Genomic DNA, 15,116 nt, shown 5'->3' with positions numbered 1-15,116 from the left:
CTTAACTGCCTTTTTGAACTGATTTATAAAATTCTTTATACATTTTAGGTGAGTCTTTTGTGAGACAGATGCACTCAAATATTTTCTCTCCGTCTGCAGCCTACCTTCTTCCTCTCTTAATGGTACCTGGTGATGAAATTGAACTACATCAATCTTAATAAAATCTGATGTATCAATTTTTAAAATTTGCAGATCTTTGCTTTCTTTAAAAAATCTTTGCCTATTCCAAAGGCACAAAGATATTCTCCTATGGTTTCTCCTAAAATTATTTTATTTCTTGACCTTTCAAATTTAAATCTGCAACCCATCTGGAGTAATCTTTGTTTGTGGAATGAAGTAAGGATGAAAACACATTTTTTTTTTCAACAAGAATATCCAGGTCATGCAATACCATTTATTGGAAAAGACCATACTTACCCCACCTCATCTCAGTGTCCCCTTTGTCATAAACCAGTTGATGGTAGAAGTATGCTTTTCTGGATTCTTTTCTTTTCCAGAGCCCATTTATATACCCTTAAGCTGATACCACATTGTCATAATTACTATAACTATATAATGGCTCTTGATAGTGTGCTTCATTATTTTTGAAATTTATGTATTTTTTAACTAACAGAGCTGAACAGTATTTCAGATATGGGCAATTGACTGTTTCCTTAATGAAGTGCTTATTTATTTCTTTTAAAAATTTTCTATTATGGTATTTATATTTCTTACTAGTTTGTAAAAGCTTTTGATTTAATAACCATATTATTCTGGTTACCAAATATGTTACAAATTATGCACAGTTTGTGGTTTTTCTTTTACTGTGGCTTATTGTGTTTTTGACATATGATGGTCTCCAATTTTTATGTTGTAAGATCAATATATATTTTCCTTTTGTCTTACGTGTAGAAACATATTTTATATTTGGAAAAGCCTTTTCTCCTATGAAATAAGATAACACATCTTATCTAGTTTTTATGGCTTTTTTGTTCACATTTAACTTTTAATCTATCTGGAAATTGTTTTCTATACCATGGAAGGTGGAGAGAGAGATTCAGTATCTTTTTTCCAAATAAGGAAATATTTAATCTCATAGCTATTAATAAATAATAATTTCCCTCACTTATCATTTAACCAAAGTTAGATGCCAAATTCAGAAATATACATCTGTGTGTTTTAAGTTTTCAATAAGAATTTTAATATACTTTTTAAGAGAAGAAGGAAAATGTCTCATTAAAAAGTTAAGGTGGAGAAGACATTCAAGATGGCAGAGGAGTAAGACATGGAGATCACCTTCCTCCCCACAAATACATCAGAAATATATCTACATGTGGAAGAACACCTACTGAACTCTGACAGAAGACCTCAGACCTCCCAAAAGGCAAGAAACTCCCCACAAACCTGGGGAGGGCAAAAGAAAAAACAGAGACAAAAGAATAGGGACGGGACCTGCACCTCTGGGAGGGAGCTGTGAAGGAGGAAACGTTTCCACACACTAGGAAGCCCCTTCACTGGCAGAGACGGGGGTGGCGGAGGGGAAGCTTCGGAGCCGCGGAGGAGAGCGCAGCAACAGGGATGCAGAGGGCAAAGCGGAGAGATTCCCACACAGAGGATCGCTGCCGACCAGCACTCACCAGCCCCAGAGCCTTGTCGGCTCACCCGCTGGGACGGATGGGGCTGGGAGCTGAGGCTCGGGCTTCAGAGGTCCAATCCCAGGGAAAGGACTGGGGTTGGCTGCATGAACACAGCCTGAAGAGGGCTAGTGCACCACAGCTAGCCGGGAGGGAGTCCGGGAAAAAGTCTGGAGCTGCCTAAGAGGCAAGAGACCATTGTTTCGGGGTGTGCGAGGAGAGGGGATTCAGAGCACCACGTAAAGGAGCTCCAGAGACAGGCGCGAGCCGCTGCTATCATCGCAGACACCAGAGACGGGCATGAAACTCTAAGTCTGCTGCTCCAGCCACCAAGAAGCCTGTGTGCAAGCACAGGTCACTGTCCACATCTCCCCTCGCAGGAGGTTGTGCAGCCCACCATTGCCAGGGTCCCGTGATCCAGGGACAGCTTCCCCAGGAGAACGCACGGCACGCCTCAGGCTGGTGCAACATCACGCCGGCCTCTGCCGCTGCAGGCTTGCCCCGCATTCTGCACCCCGCCCTCCTCCGGCCTGAGTGAGCCAGAGCCCCCTAATCAGCTGCTCCTTTAACCCCTTCCTGTCTGGGCGGGAACAGATGCCCTCAGGCAACCTACACGCAGAGGTGGGGCCAAAGCCAAAGCTGAACTACAGGAGATGTGTGAACAAAGAAGAGAAAGGGAAATCTCTCCCAGCAGCCTCAGGAGCAGTGGATTAAATCTCCACAATCAACTTCATGTACCCTGCATCTCTGGAATACCCGAATAGACAACGAATCATCCCAAAATTAAGGTGGTGGACTTTGCGAGAAACTGTAGACTTGGGGGTTTGCTTTCGCCATCTAATTTGTTTCTGGTTTTATGTTTATCTTAGTTCAGTATTTAGAGTTTATTGTCATTAGTGGATTTGTTTATTGATTTCGTTGCTCTTTTCCTTCTTTTATTTTATATAAGATATATTTTTTTTTTCCTTTTTCTCTTTTTGTGAGTGTGTATGTGTATGCTTCCTTGTGTGATTCTTTCTGTAGCTTTGCTTTTACGGTTTGTCCTAGGATTCTGTCTGTCCGTTTTTTGGATTTTTTTTTTTTTTTAGTATAGTTTTTAGCGCTTGTCATTATTGGTAGATCTGTTTATTGGTTTGGTTGCTCTCATCTTTCTTTCTTTTTTTAATGACTTCTAAATTTTTAATTTTTTTTTATTTTAATAACTTTTATTATTTTTTTCTTTATTTATTTTATTTTTCCTAACTTTTCTTCTGAGCCGTGTGGTGGACAGGGTCTTGGTGCTCCCGCCGGGTGTCAGGCTTGTGCCTCTGAGGTGGGAGAGTCAAGTTCAGGAAATTGGTCCACCAGAGATCTCCCGGCTCCATGTAATATCAAATGGTAAGAGCTCTCCCAGAGATCTCCGTCTCAATGCTAAGACCCATTTCCACTCAATAACCAGCAAGCTACTGTGTTGGACACCCTATGCCAAACAACTACCAAGACAGGAACACAACCCCACCCACTAGCAGAGAGGCTGCCTAAAATCATAAGTTCACAGACATCCCAAAACCCACCACCGGACGCGGTCCTGCCCACCAGAAAGACAAGATCCAGCTTCATCCACCTTAACACAGGCACCAGTCCCCACAACCAGGAAGCCTACACTACCCACTGAACCAGCCATACCTACTGAGAGCAGACACCAAAACCAATGGAAACTACGAAACTTCAGCCTGAGAAAAGGAGACCCCAAGAACAGTAAGTGAACCAAAATGAGAACGCAGAGAAACACACAGACGATGAAGGAGCAAGGTAAAAACCCACCAGACCAAACAACTGAAGAGGAAATAGGCAGTCTACCTGAAAAAGAATTAAGAGTAATGATAATAAAGATGATGCAAAATCTTGGAAATAAAATGGAGAAAATACAAGAAACGTTTAACAAGGACCAAGAAGAGCTAAAGAGCAAACAAACAATGATGAACAACAAAATAAATAAATTAAAAATTCTCTAGTAGGAATCCATAGCAGAATAACTGAGGTAGAAGAACAGTAAGTGACTTGGAAGATAAATTAGTGGAAATAACTACCACAGAGCAGAATATAGAAAAAAGAATGAAAAGAATTGAGGACAGTCTCAGAGACCTCTGGGACAACATTAAATGCACCAACATTCAAATTACAGGAGTTGCAAAAGAAGAAGAGAAAAAGAAAGGAACCAAGAAAATATTTGAAGAGATTATAGTTGAAAACTTCCCTAATATGGGAAAGGAAATAGTTAATCAAGTCCAGGAAGCACAGAGAGTCCCATACAGGAAATATCCAACGAGAAAAACACCAAGACACATATTAATCAAACTATCAAAAATTAAATACAAAGAAAAAATATTAAAAGCAGCAAGGGAAAAACAACAAATAACATACAAGGGGATCCCCATAAGGTTAACAGCTGACCTTTCAGCAGGAACTCTGCAAGCCAGATGGAAGTGGCAGGACATATTTAAAGTGATGAAAGGGAAAAACCTACAACCAAGATTACTCTACCCAGCAGTGATCTCATTCAGATTGGATGGGGAAATTGAAACCTTTACAGACAAGCAAAAGCTAAGAGAATTCAGCAACACCAAACCAGCTCTACAACAAATGCTAAGGGAACTTCTCTAGGCAGGAAACACAAGAGAAGGAAAAGACCTACAAGAACAAACCCAAAACAATTAAGAAAATGGTAATAGGAACATACATATCGATAATTCCCTTAAATGTAGTGGATTAAATGCTCCAACCAAAAGAAATAGACTGGCTGAATGGATACAAAAACAAGACCCATACATATGCTGTCTACAAGAGACTCGCTTCAGACCTAGGGACACATACAGACTGAAAGTGAGGGGATGGAAAAAGACATTCCATGCAAATGGAAATCAAAAGAAAGCTGGAGTAGCAATTCTCATATCAGAAAAAATAGACTTTAAAATAAAGACTATTACAAGAGACAAAGAAGGACACTACATAATGATCAAGGGATCAATCCAAAAAGAAGATATAACAACTATAAATCTTTATGCACCCACATTGGAGCACCTCAATACATAAGGCAAATGCTAACAGCCATAAAAGGCGAAATCGACAGTAACACAATCATAGTAGGGGATTTTAACATCACACTTTCACCAATGGACAGATCATCCAAAATGAAAATAAATAAGGAAACACAAGTTTTAAATGATACATTAAACAAGATGGACTTAATTGATATTTAAAGGACATTCCATCCAAAAACAACAGAATACACTTTCTTCTCAACTGCTCATGGAACATTCTACAGGATAGATCGTATCTTGGGTCACAATTCAAGCACTGGTAAATTTAAGAAAATTGAAATCATATCAAGTGTCTTTTCCGACCACAATGCCATGAGACTAGATATCAATTACAGGAAAAAATCTGTAAAAAATACAAACACGTGGAGGTTAAACAATACACTACTAAATAACCAAGAGACCACTGAAGAAATCAAAGAGGAAATAAAATAATAGCTCGACACAAATGACAATGAAAACATGACGACCCAAAACCCATGGGGTGCAGGAAAAGAAGTTCTAAGAGGGAACTTTATAGCAATACAGTCTTACCTCAAGAAAGAAGAAACATCTCAAATAACGTAACCTTCCACCTAAAGCAATTTGAGAAAGAAGAACAAAAAAACCCCTAAGTTATCAGGAGGAGAGATATCATAAAGATCAGATCAGAAATCAATGAAAAGGAAATGAAGGAAACAGTAGATCAATTAAAGTAAAACCTGGTTAGTTGAGAAGATAAACAAAATTCATAAACAATTAGAGTCATCAAGTAAAATGGGAGAAGACTCAAATCAACAGAATTAGAAATGAAAAAGGAGAAGTAACAACTGACACTGCAGAAATGCAAAGGTCCATGAGAAATTACTACGAGCAACTGTATACCAATAAAATGGACAACCTGGAAGAAATGGACAAATTCTTAGAAAGGCACAAACTTCTGAGACTGAACCAGGAAGAAATAGAAAATAAAAACAGTCCAATCACAAGCACTGAAATGGAGACTGTGAGTAAAAATCTTTCGACAAACAAAAGCCCAGGACCAGATGGCTTCACAGACGAATTCTGTCAAACATTTAGAGAAGGACTAACACCTATCCTTCTCAAACTCTTCCAAAATATAGCAGACAGAAGAACACTCCCAAACTCATTCTACGAGGCCACAATCAGCCTGATACCAAAACCAGACAAAGATGTCACAAAAAAAGAAAACTACTGGCCGATATCACTGATGGACATAGATACAAAAATCCTCAACAAAATACTAGCAAACACAATCCAACAGCACATTTAAAGCATGATACACCATAATCAAGTGGTGTTTTTCCCAGAATGCAAGGATTCTTCAATGTATGCAAATCAATCAATGTGATAAACCATATTAACAAATTGATGGAGAAAAAACATATGATCATCTCAATACATGCAGAAAAACCTTTCAACAAAATTCAGCACCCATTTATGGTAATAACCCTCCAGAAAGTAGGCATAGAGGGAACTTACCTCAAAATAATAAAGGTTGTATATGACAAACCCACAGCAAACATCATTCTCAATGGTGAAAAACTGAAACCATTTCCTGTACAATCAGGAGCAAGACAAGGTTGTCCACTCTCACCACTGTTATTCAACATAGATTTGGAAGTTTTAGCCACAGCAATCAGAGATAAAAAAGAAATAAAAGAATACAAATCAGAAAAGGAAAAGTAAAGCTGTCACTGTTTGTAGATGACATGATACGATACATAGAGAATCCTAAAGATGCTACCAGAAAACTACTAGAGCTAATCAATGAATTTAGTAAAGTAGCTGGATACAAAATTAATGCACAGAATTCTGTTGCATTCCTGTACACTAATGATGAAAAATCTGAAAGAGAAATTAAGGAAACACTCCCATTTACCTTTGCAACAAAAAGAATAAAATACCTAGGAATAAACGTACCTAAGGAGACAAAAGACCTTTATGCAGAAAACTATAAGACACTGATGAAACAGATGGAGAGATCTACCATGTTCTTTGACTGGAAGAATCAACATTGTGAAAATGACTATACTACCCTAAGCAATCTACATATTTAATGTAATCCCTATCAAATGGCATTTTTCACATAACTGGAACAAAAAAATCTCACAACTTGAGTGGGAACAAAAAGACCCTGAATAGCCAAAGCAATCTTGAGAAAGAAAAACGGAGCTGGAGGAATCAGGCTCCTGGACTTCAGACTATACTACAATGCTACAGTAATCAAAACAGTATGGTACTGGCACAAAAACAGAAATATAGATTAATGGAACAGGATAGAAAGCCCAGAGATAAACCCACACACATATGGTCTCCTTATTTAGAAAAAGGAGGCAAGAATATACAATGGAGAAAAGACAGTCTCTTCATCAAGTGGTTCTGGGAAAACTGGACAGCTACATGTAAAAGAATGAAATTAGAACACTCCCTAACACCATACACAAAAATAAACTCAAAATGGATTAAATACCTAAAAGTAAGGCCAGACACTATTAAACTCTTAGAGGAAAACATAGGGAGAACACTCTATGACATAAATCACAGCAAGATCCTTTTTGACCCACCTCCTAGAGAAATGGAAATAAAAACAAAAATAAACAAATGGGACCTAATGAATCTTACAAGCTTTTGCACAGTAAAGGAAAACGTAAACAAGACAAATAGACAACCCTCAGAATGGGAGAAAATATTTGCAAATGAAGCAACTGACAAAGGATTAATCTCCAAAATATACAAGCAACTCATGCAGCTCAGTATTCAAAAAACAAAGAACCCAATCCAAAAATGGGCAGAAGACCTAAATGGACATTTCTCCAAAGGAGATATACAGACAGCCAAGAAACACGTGAAAGGATGCTCAACATCACTAATCATTAGAGAAATGCAAATCCAAAGTACAGTGAGGTATCACTTTACACCAGTCAGAATGGCCATCATCAAAAATTCTGTAAACAATAAATGTTGGAGGGGGTGTGGAGAAAAGGGAACTCTCTTGCACTGTTGGTGGGAATGTAAATTGATACAGTCACTGTGGAGAACAGTATGGAGGTTCCTTCAAAAACTAAAAATAGGACTACCGTATGACCCAGCAATCCCTCTACTGGGCATATACCCTGAGAAGACCATAATTCAAAAAGAGTTGTGGGGGCTTCCCTGGTGGTGCAGTGGTTGAGAGTCTGCCTGCCAGTACAGGGGACACGGGTTCGTGCCCCGGTCTGGGAGGATCCCACATTCCGGGGAGCGGTTAGGCCTGTGAGCCATGGCCGCTGAGCCTGCGTGTCTGGAGCCTGTGCCCCGCAGTGGGAGAGGCCACAACAGTGAGAGGCCCGCGTACTGCAAAAAAAAAAAAAAGAAAAAGAAAAAGAGTTGTGTACCACAGTGTTCATTGCAGCACTATTTACAATAGGCAGGACATGGAAGCAACCTAAATGTCCATCGACAGATGAATGGATACAGAAGATGTGGGACATATATACAATGGAATATTACTGAACCATAAAAAGAAACGAAATTGAGTTATTTTTAGCAAGGTGGATGGACCTACTGTCTATCATACAGAGTGAAGTAAGTCAGAAAGAAAAACAAGTACCATATGCTAACACATATATATGAAATGTGAAGAAAGAAAAATTGTTCTGAAGAACCTAGTGGCAGGACAGGAATAAAGACGCAGAAGTTGAGAATGGACGTGAGGACACAGGGAGGGGGAAGGGTAAGCGGGAATGAAGTGAGAGAGTGGCATGGATACATATACACTACCAAAAATGTAAAATAGGTAGCTAGTAGGAAGCAGCCACATAGCACAGGGAGATCAGCTTGATGCTTTGTGATCACCTAGAGGGGTGAGATAAGGAGGATGGGAGGGAGATTCAAGAGGGAGGAAATATGGGGATGTATGTATATGTATAGCTGATTCACTTTTTTTTTTTTTTTTTTTTTTTTTTGCGGTACGTGGGCCTCTCACTGTTGTGGCCTCTCCAATTGCAGAGCACAGGCTCCGGCCGCGCAGGCTCAGCGGCCGTGGCTCACGGGCCTAGCCGCTCTGCGGCATGTGAGATCTTCCAAGACCGGGGCCCAAACCCGTGTCCCCTGCATCGGCAAGCAGACTCTCAACCACTGCGCCACCAGGGAAGCCCTGATTCACTTTTTTATAAAGCAGAAACTAACACATCATTATAAAGCAATTGTACTTCAATAAAGATGTTAAAAAGAATAAGAGTATAGGTGAAAAACAAGTAGTTTTGGGAGAGTAGACAAAAGACTGTGTGTCCAAGGTCATGAATACTGTAATAGCAGAGAGCAGAAGCAGCTTCTTAAAAGCCTGGATAGGAACCAAACAACTAGAGAAATGCTTCTTAAACCTTCAGGTGTATATGCATCTTTGGGGGACATGGTTAAATGTAGATTCTGATTCAGTAGTTGTTTAGAGGGCCGTCGTTTCTGCATCTCGAACATGGCCGAGGTGAGAAGGAATCTGTAGACTGACTTTTTTTTTTTTAACATGTTTATTGGAGTATAATTGCTTTACAATTGTATGTTAGTTTCTGCTGTATAACAAAGTGAATCAGCTATACATATACATATATCCCCATATCCCCTCCCTCATGTGTCTCTCTCCCACCCTCCCTATCCCACCCCTCTAGGTGGACACAAAGCACCCAGCTGATCTCCCTGTGCTATGCAGCTGCTTCCCACTAGCTATTTATTTTACATTTGTTAGTGTATATATGTCAATGTCACTCTCTCACTTCATCCCAACTTACCCTTCCCTCTCCCCATGTCCTCAAGTCCATTCTCTACATCTGCATCTCTGTTCCTGTGTAGACTGACTTTTGAGTTGTATGAGAGACTACATGTCTGGGTCTTCCTGCTTTCTCCCATTTACTTCTGTTCTGTGGTGAGATCTGTTTCTGGAACCTGGTTTATGCTCATGAATTCAATTCTTTACATCCTCCTGGTAGACTTTCCCTGTTTACTTGTAATTACTCTGCATTTGCCCTCATCTTATTTGCTTTGCCCATAAACGACAGACACTTGGGTCTTTCCTGACCCAAGTGAAACTATTTTGTCCTCCTGAGCAGGTTTTGTACCATACCCTGGCCCTTTCACCTGCTCCATTCCATGTTGCCAGTACTTTTCAGTGAAACCAGACATCACTTACTTATTGTTTCCAATAACATTGCGTTGCACTTAGTGGAAAGCCTGACATCTAATTCTGCATTTTTTAAAAGTTATGGGTTTTTTCCCTTTCAGTGAAAACCTGTATATATTATGTTGAATTAGAGAATGCCAAGTTTCTTGGAAATTTTTTAAAAAGTTAGATACTCTCGTAGAAGCAAACAACATCACTGCTTCTTTGGAAACTAGCTTCCTAGCCTTCATAATATAGTTAGGGTTGTTACTGTACAAGCTTTTCCTAACAGTTTAGTAATCTGTCAGTAAAACTTGCTTAAAAAATTCCATTGTGCTAATATGCTGTTTAGCAAAGAAATATGGATTTCATTGCATTTAAATAAGAATGTCTTTTGAAATTAATAGAGGAATTGATATGCATCATCAACTCTTTTGACATTTGTGTTTTGTTCTTTATTGAAGAACAAAATGAAAATAATAACTCTGATATTTTAACTCACTAGTAATTATTGTTTTTATTTTTTGCATGAAACAGAGAACTAGTTTTGGCACCAAATTGCTTTCTCAGAGAGAGTATTTGACTGTTAAACAATTCAGGCTAGATACCCAGCCATTTAGCTAAAAATAAAATATCTGGTTCAATCTGGTAACCTTCGTTTCCACTGGGCAAGGATGGATTTTGTTTAGGAGACCCAGTAAGGGAGTGGCTGAATAGAATAAACCAGATATTTTTTTCCTGATTCCAATCACTACCTCTGATTGGAATTGGAGTTGAGACCTAAAGAATGAAATGCCACCAGCCTACTGATATGAGTTGGAACATGCAGGGTAATCACTGTTAGGACCAGTTAAAAAGTAACTAATGAAAGGACATGGCAATTGTCCCAGTTAGTCTCTTCTGAATCATTTCATGAACATGATGAATTACATGGATATTGAATACATAAGCAAGGTTGAATGAATGGGCATTTTTTTTCTGACTATGAAGTCCTGCCTGAGCTAGAGTCAGAAGTCCAGCTGAATGCACCCTTTGGGTAGTGTTGGAGTTGCTGATAAATGGTTTCATATTAAATGCAAGTCTACCACTGCTGTCGTCCAGCCCACTTCCTCAGCAGAAGTTCTGCTGGGTAGTCAGTGCCTCCTTTATCAGTAAGCCAGCTACATAACTTTGTGGGGGCCAGTGCAAAATGAAATCACAGGGCTCCTCCTTTAAAAATTATTAAGAATAACAAGACAGGGATAGCAGAGCATTAAACCATTAAACCAGTAATTATTAGAGAAATTCAAATCAAAACTATAATGAGGTTCCACCTTACACTGGTCAGAATGGCCATGATTAAAATGTGTACAATTAACAAATACTGGAGAGGGTGTGGAGAAACGGGAACCCTCCTACACAGTTGGTGGGAATGTAAGTTGGTACAAGAGTTATGGAGAACAGTATGGAGGTTCCTCAGAAAACTAAAAATAGAATTACCATATGATTCAGCAATCCCACTTCTGGGAATATACCCGGACAAAACTATATTTCAAAAAGATACGGGTACCCCTATGTTCATAGCCACACTGTTCACAATAGCCAAAACATGGAAACAGCCTAAATGTCCATCAACAGATGAATAGATAAAGAAGATGTGGTACATATATATATATAATGGAATACTACTCAGCCATAAAAAAGAATGAAATAATGCTATTTGCAGCAACATGGAGGCAACTAGAAATTATCATAGTAAATGAAGAGTCACAAAGAGAAAGACAAATACCATATGATATCACTTATATGTGGAACCTAAAATATGGCACAAATGAACCTATTTACAAAACAGAAACTGACTCAACCACATAGACTTGTAGTTGCCTAGGGGGAGGGGAGAGGGAGAGGGTTGGACTGGGAGTTTGGGGTTGGTAGGTGCAAACTGTTACGTTTAGAATGGATAAACAACAAGGTTCTAATGTATAGCACAGGGAACTATATTCAATGTCTTATGATAAATCATACTGGAAAAGAATATAAAAAATATATATACATGTGTATAACTGAGTCACTTTGTGGTACAGCAGAGGTGGGCACAACATTGTAAATCAACTATACTTCAATTTAAAAATTATTGCCTAAAAAAAACGAAACAAAATAAAACAAGACAGTGATAACAGAGCATTAAACCATGTGTGGGGCTCTTCTGACCAGGGCACAGGTTGCAAGTCCATGAAGCCATCAGTCCTATTATGGATCCTGTTTTTAGTATAAACTATATGAAACTGATTTAAATTTTCTAATAATCAGCAAAGGAGCCTCAAGATGGATGACTTAGTTTATGCAGCTGTTTCTTTTTTGGGGGGGGGTTGAGATTTGATAATTCCTGGTTTCTCTAATGGGATTGGAGATGTCTTTTCTCAAGACTGTACTTGAATCTCTAATTAGATACTTCTCTTGAAGCAAACACTTTCCAAAAAATTGCAAAACTTCAAGCCTTTTTGGTTCTATCTGTGAGGATATTTTGGCCTTTTCATAACACTTTTTACATAAATTTTTGCATTTTTCTGGGGCCTGAGATACCTTGGGGGCTCTGCGATAGCTTGACCTTGGGAATCTCATAAATACACACTGATTAGAAAAGATTTCCAGTAATTCTTCTCTTCCTATTTTCAAGGAGAATTCCTCCTCTTTGACATAGAGACTAAAGTTTCTCCAGTCTTTTTCTGAAATACACACATTGAGCTCAGTGCGATATTTGCTTCTAACTGGTACCATTCAGTGTTACATGGCAGTACCCCTCCAATTATTACTGTACGTTAATTTTGATTAGACAGGAGGTTGCTCTGTGAGTCTTGACTTTCTGCCAGTGCAATCAAATGTGAGCTGTGGGAATGGTAAACAAATGTTACTTTCAAAACCCTAGTGAGGAATGTATTACTTATAACTTATTTTTAAAGTGAGTTTTGTTTCAGTTAAGTGATTACAAATGTCTTTAGTGGATATAGGTTCTGAAACAGGCACCTAGTTAAGATTCTGCTCCTTCCTGGTCCATGAACAATGCAATTTCAAAATTTCATCTTTCGACAGCTCCGTTGTTATGAACTGAATTATGTTCCCCTCAAAATTCCTATGTTGAAGCCTAACCCTCAATGTGACTGTATTTGGAGACAGGGCCTTTAAGGAGGTAATTAAGGTAAATGAGGTCATGAAACTGAGACCCTAATTCAGTAGCCCACAGGACCAGTGTCCTTATAAGAAGAGGAAGATAGACCAGTGATCGCTGTCTCTCCTCAGGCACACCCAGAGGAAAGGGCAAGTGAGTACACAGTGAGAAGGCAACTGTCCTCAAGCCAGGAAGAGAGCCCTCACCAGAAACCAACCCTGAGGGCACCTTGATCTTGGACTTCTCCCCTCTAGAACTGTGAAAAAATTAATTTATGTTGTTTAAGTCACCTAGTCTGTGGAATTTCATTGTGGCGGTCCTAGCAGATGAGTACTCATTTTCCACATTTTATTAATTTTCCAATGATTCTTCTTTTTAGAATCAACTGTTATAAAAACTTAGGTGCAAGAGCAAATGCAAATGGAAAAGAAAAAAGACTGAGTGTATTGGTTTGTTCTTAAGATTCGGCTTGCACTAATGTACAGCATGCTGGATTGAGGATTGCCACCCCACCATGTATACTGAGTTAGCTGTGATTTATAGTCAGGATGTATATAGTATAGTCAGGCTGAATTCCCCTAATATTTACTAATACCATTCTTTAACTGATTTTCAAACTGGAATAATAGTTTTTTGACTTATTTGTTCATATAACCAGCCGTCCTCTCAAGAGGAAACATACTGAATACACTTAAAGCCCTTTTAAAACCAGAAGGACATTCTGTTTGTTTTAGTATCTGCAATACTTTTTCTAACACCTGGCATACAGGAGCTTTCTAATATATATTTGAATAATGAAGTGAGTAAATGAATAAATGATTCTCCAATTAAATCTTCTGGAGACATTTCAATGTTACCTCTTTGAAACAGATTGCAACAGTGCAATGAGGTATGTTGAGTTTCAATAATTTGGTGAAACCACTGTGACATACGTTATAGCTCTTGCTATGGATCCTACTATACTCAATGCCTATGCTGAAACAGCCATGACAATAAAAACCCTGAAAATTAGCTTTCCAAAAACTGGGTAATTTATATATTTCATTCATGTTCAAATAATTCATTTCTGTTATTTGATTAATACCGACCTCATGTCAAACAATTCACTCTACCAAGCAAAGTCCCTCTCAGTCAAGTTCCCCTGTTCCCCCCAAAAGATTTATAGGATTCTTGCGGTTCCTGACATAAATGTCAATTCTAAGGTCTTCTCTCTCTGTCTTTCTCTCTGTCTCTGTCTTTCTGTCTCTCCCTTCATTTTACACAGAAAACTCTCAAGGTGTTGTCAAAGGGAACAATTAAGTTTCATGTAGCCAGAGCAGTATTGCTATTTAACTGCAAACTATTTTAGTACTACTGCTAAATCTGTAATACTAAAATAATACTCCCTTTATTGTTAAAGGGAATCAGACTCCCTTTTCTTTTTATTATGTTATTATAATGTACAGTTAAACTTTTCATTTTTTCTTTGCTCCAGTGGAATAAATGCTTAGGCTTCTGTAGGGCTTCCCTCCATACTATTAAGATGTACTCTTTTTAGTTTTATTTCAAAATGAGAGATATGGTCTTCAGTCCTTGACAAGGGAGAAGTTGACTGTAGGATTGGAGGGTGTTAAATGTTTTTGTCTATCTGGAATCTCTTTCTCTGAATACTGAACATTGCAGATGTAGAATACTTCCATCATCATTGAAAGTTTCATTGGGCAGCACTGTTTTAGAGCTTTGATTTCCTGGAGAAGATATCCTTTAATGAATGTTATTGTAGATAATATTAATTTTCATGGTATTCCTTGCCCCTCCGTTGTGTGTCTCTTGATGGAGTACCTTGCATATAGTGATACTCCTTACAAGAGGATTATATATACCTTTGCTCCATAGCCAGCAAGTTTGGCCATATGACTTGCTTTGCCCAATGAACTATGAACATAAGCAATGTGTGTAACGTCTAACAGGAAACTTTAATAGCCAGTGTGTACTTCACCATGAGGTCTTTTCCTTCAGTCATTAGCCAAGCAGTGTTTGAAAATGGGGCTGCTTCTGGGTCCTTGAGTGAAGGTTACATGGAGCAGAGCTGAACACATTCATAATCGATATTTAATGTGGAGGAAAAATAACCTTTTAATGTCTCAACTCACTATTTTTAGTATCGT

Source organism: Phocoena sinus, chromosome 11 (assembly GCF_008692025.1).
Source record: "Phocoena sinus isolate mPhoSin1 chromosome 11, mPhoSin1.pri, whole genome shotgun sequence".
Taxonomy (NCBI): domain Eukaryota; kingdom Metazoa; phylum Chordata; class Mammalia; order Artiodactyla; family Phocoenidae; genus Phocoena; species Phocoena sinus.
The sequence above is the reverse complement of the archived record's forward strand: the minus strand, read 5'-3'. Positions refer to the sequence as shown.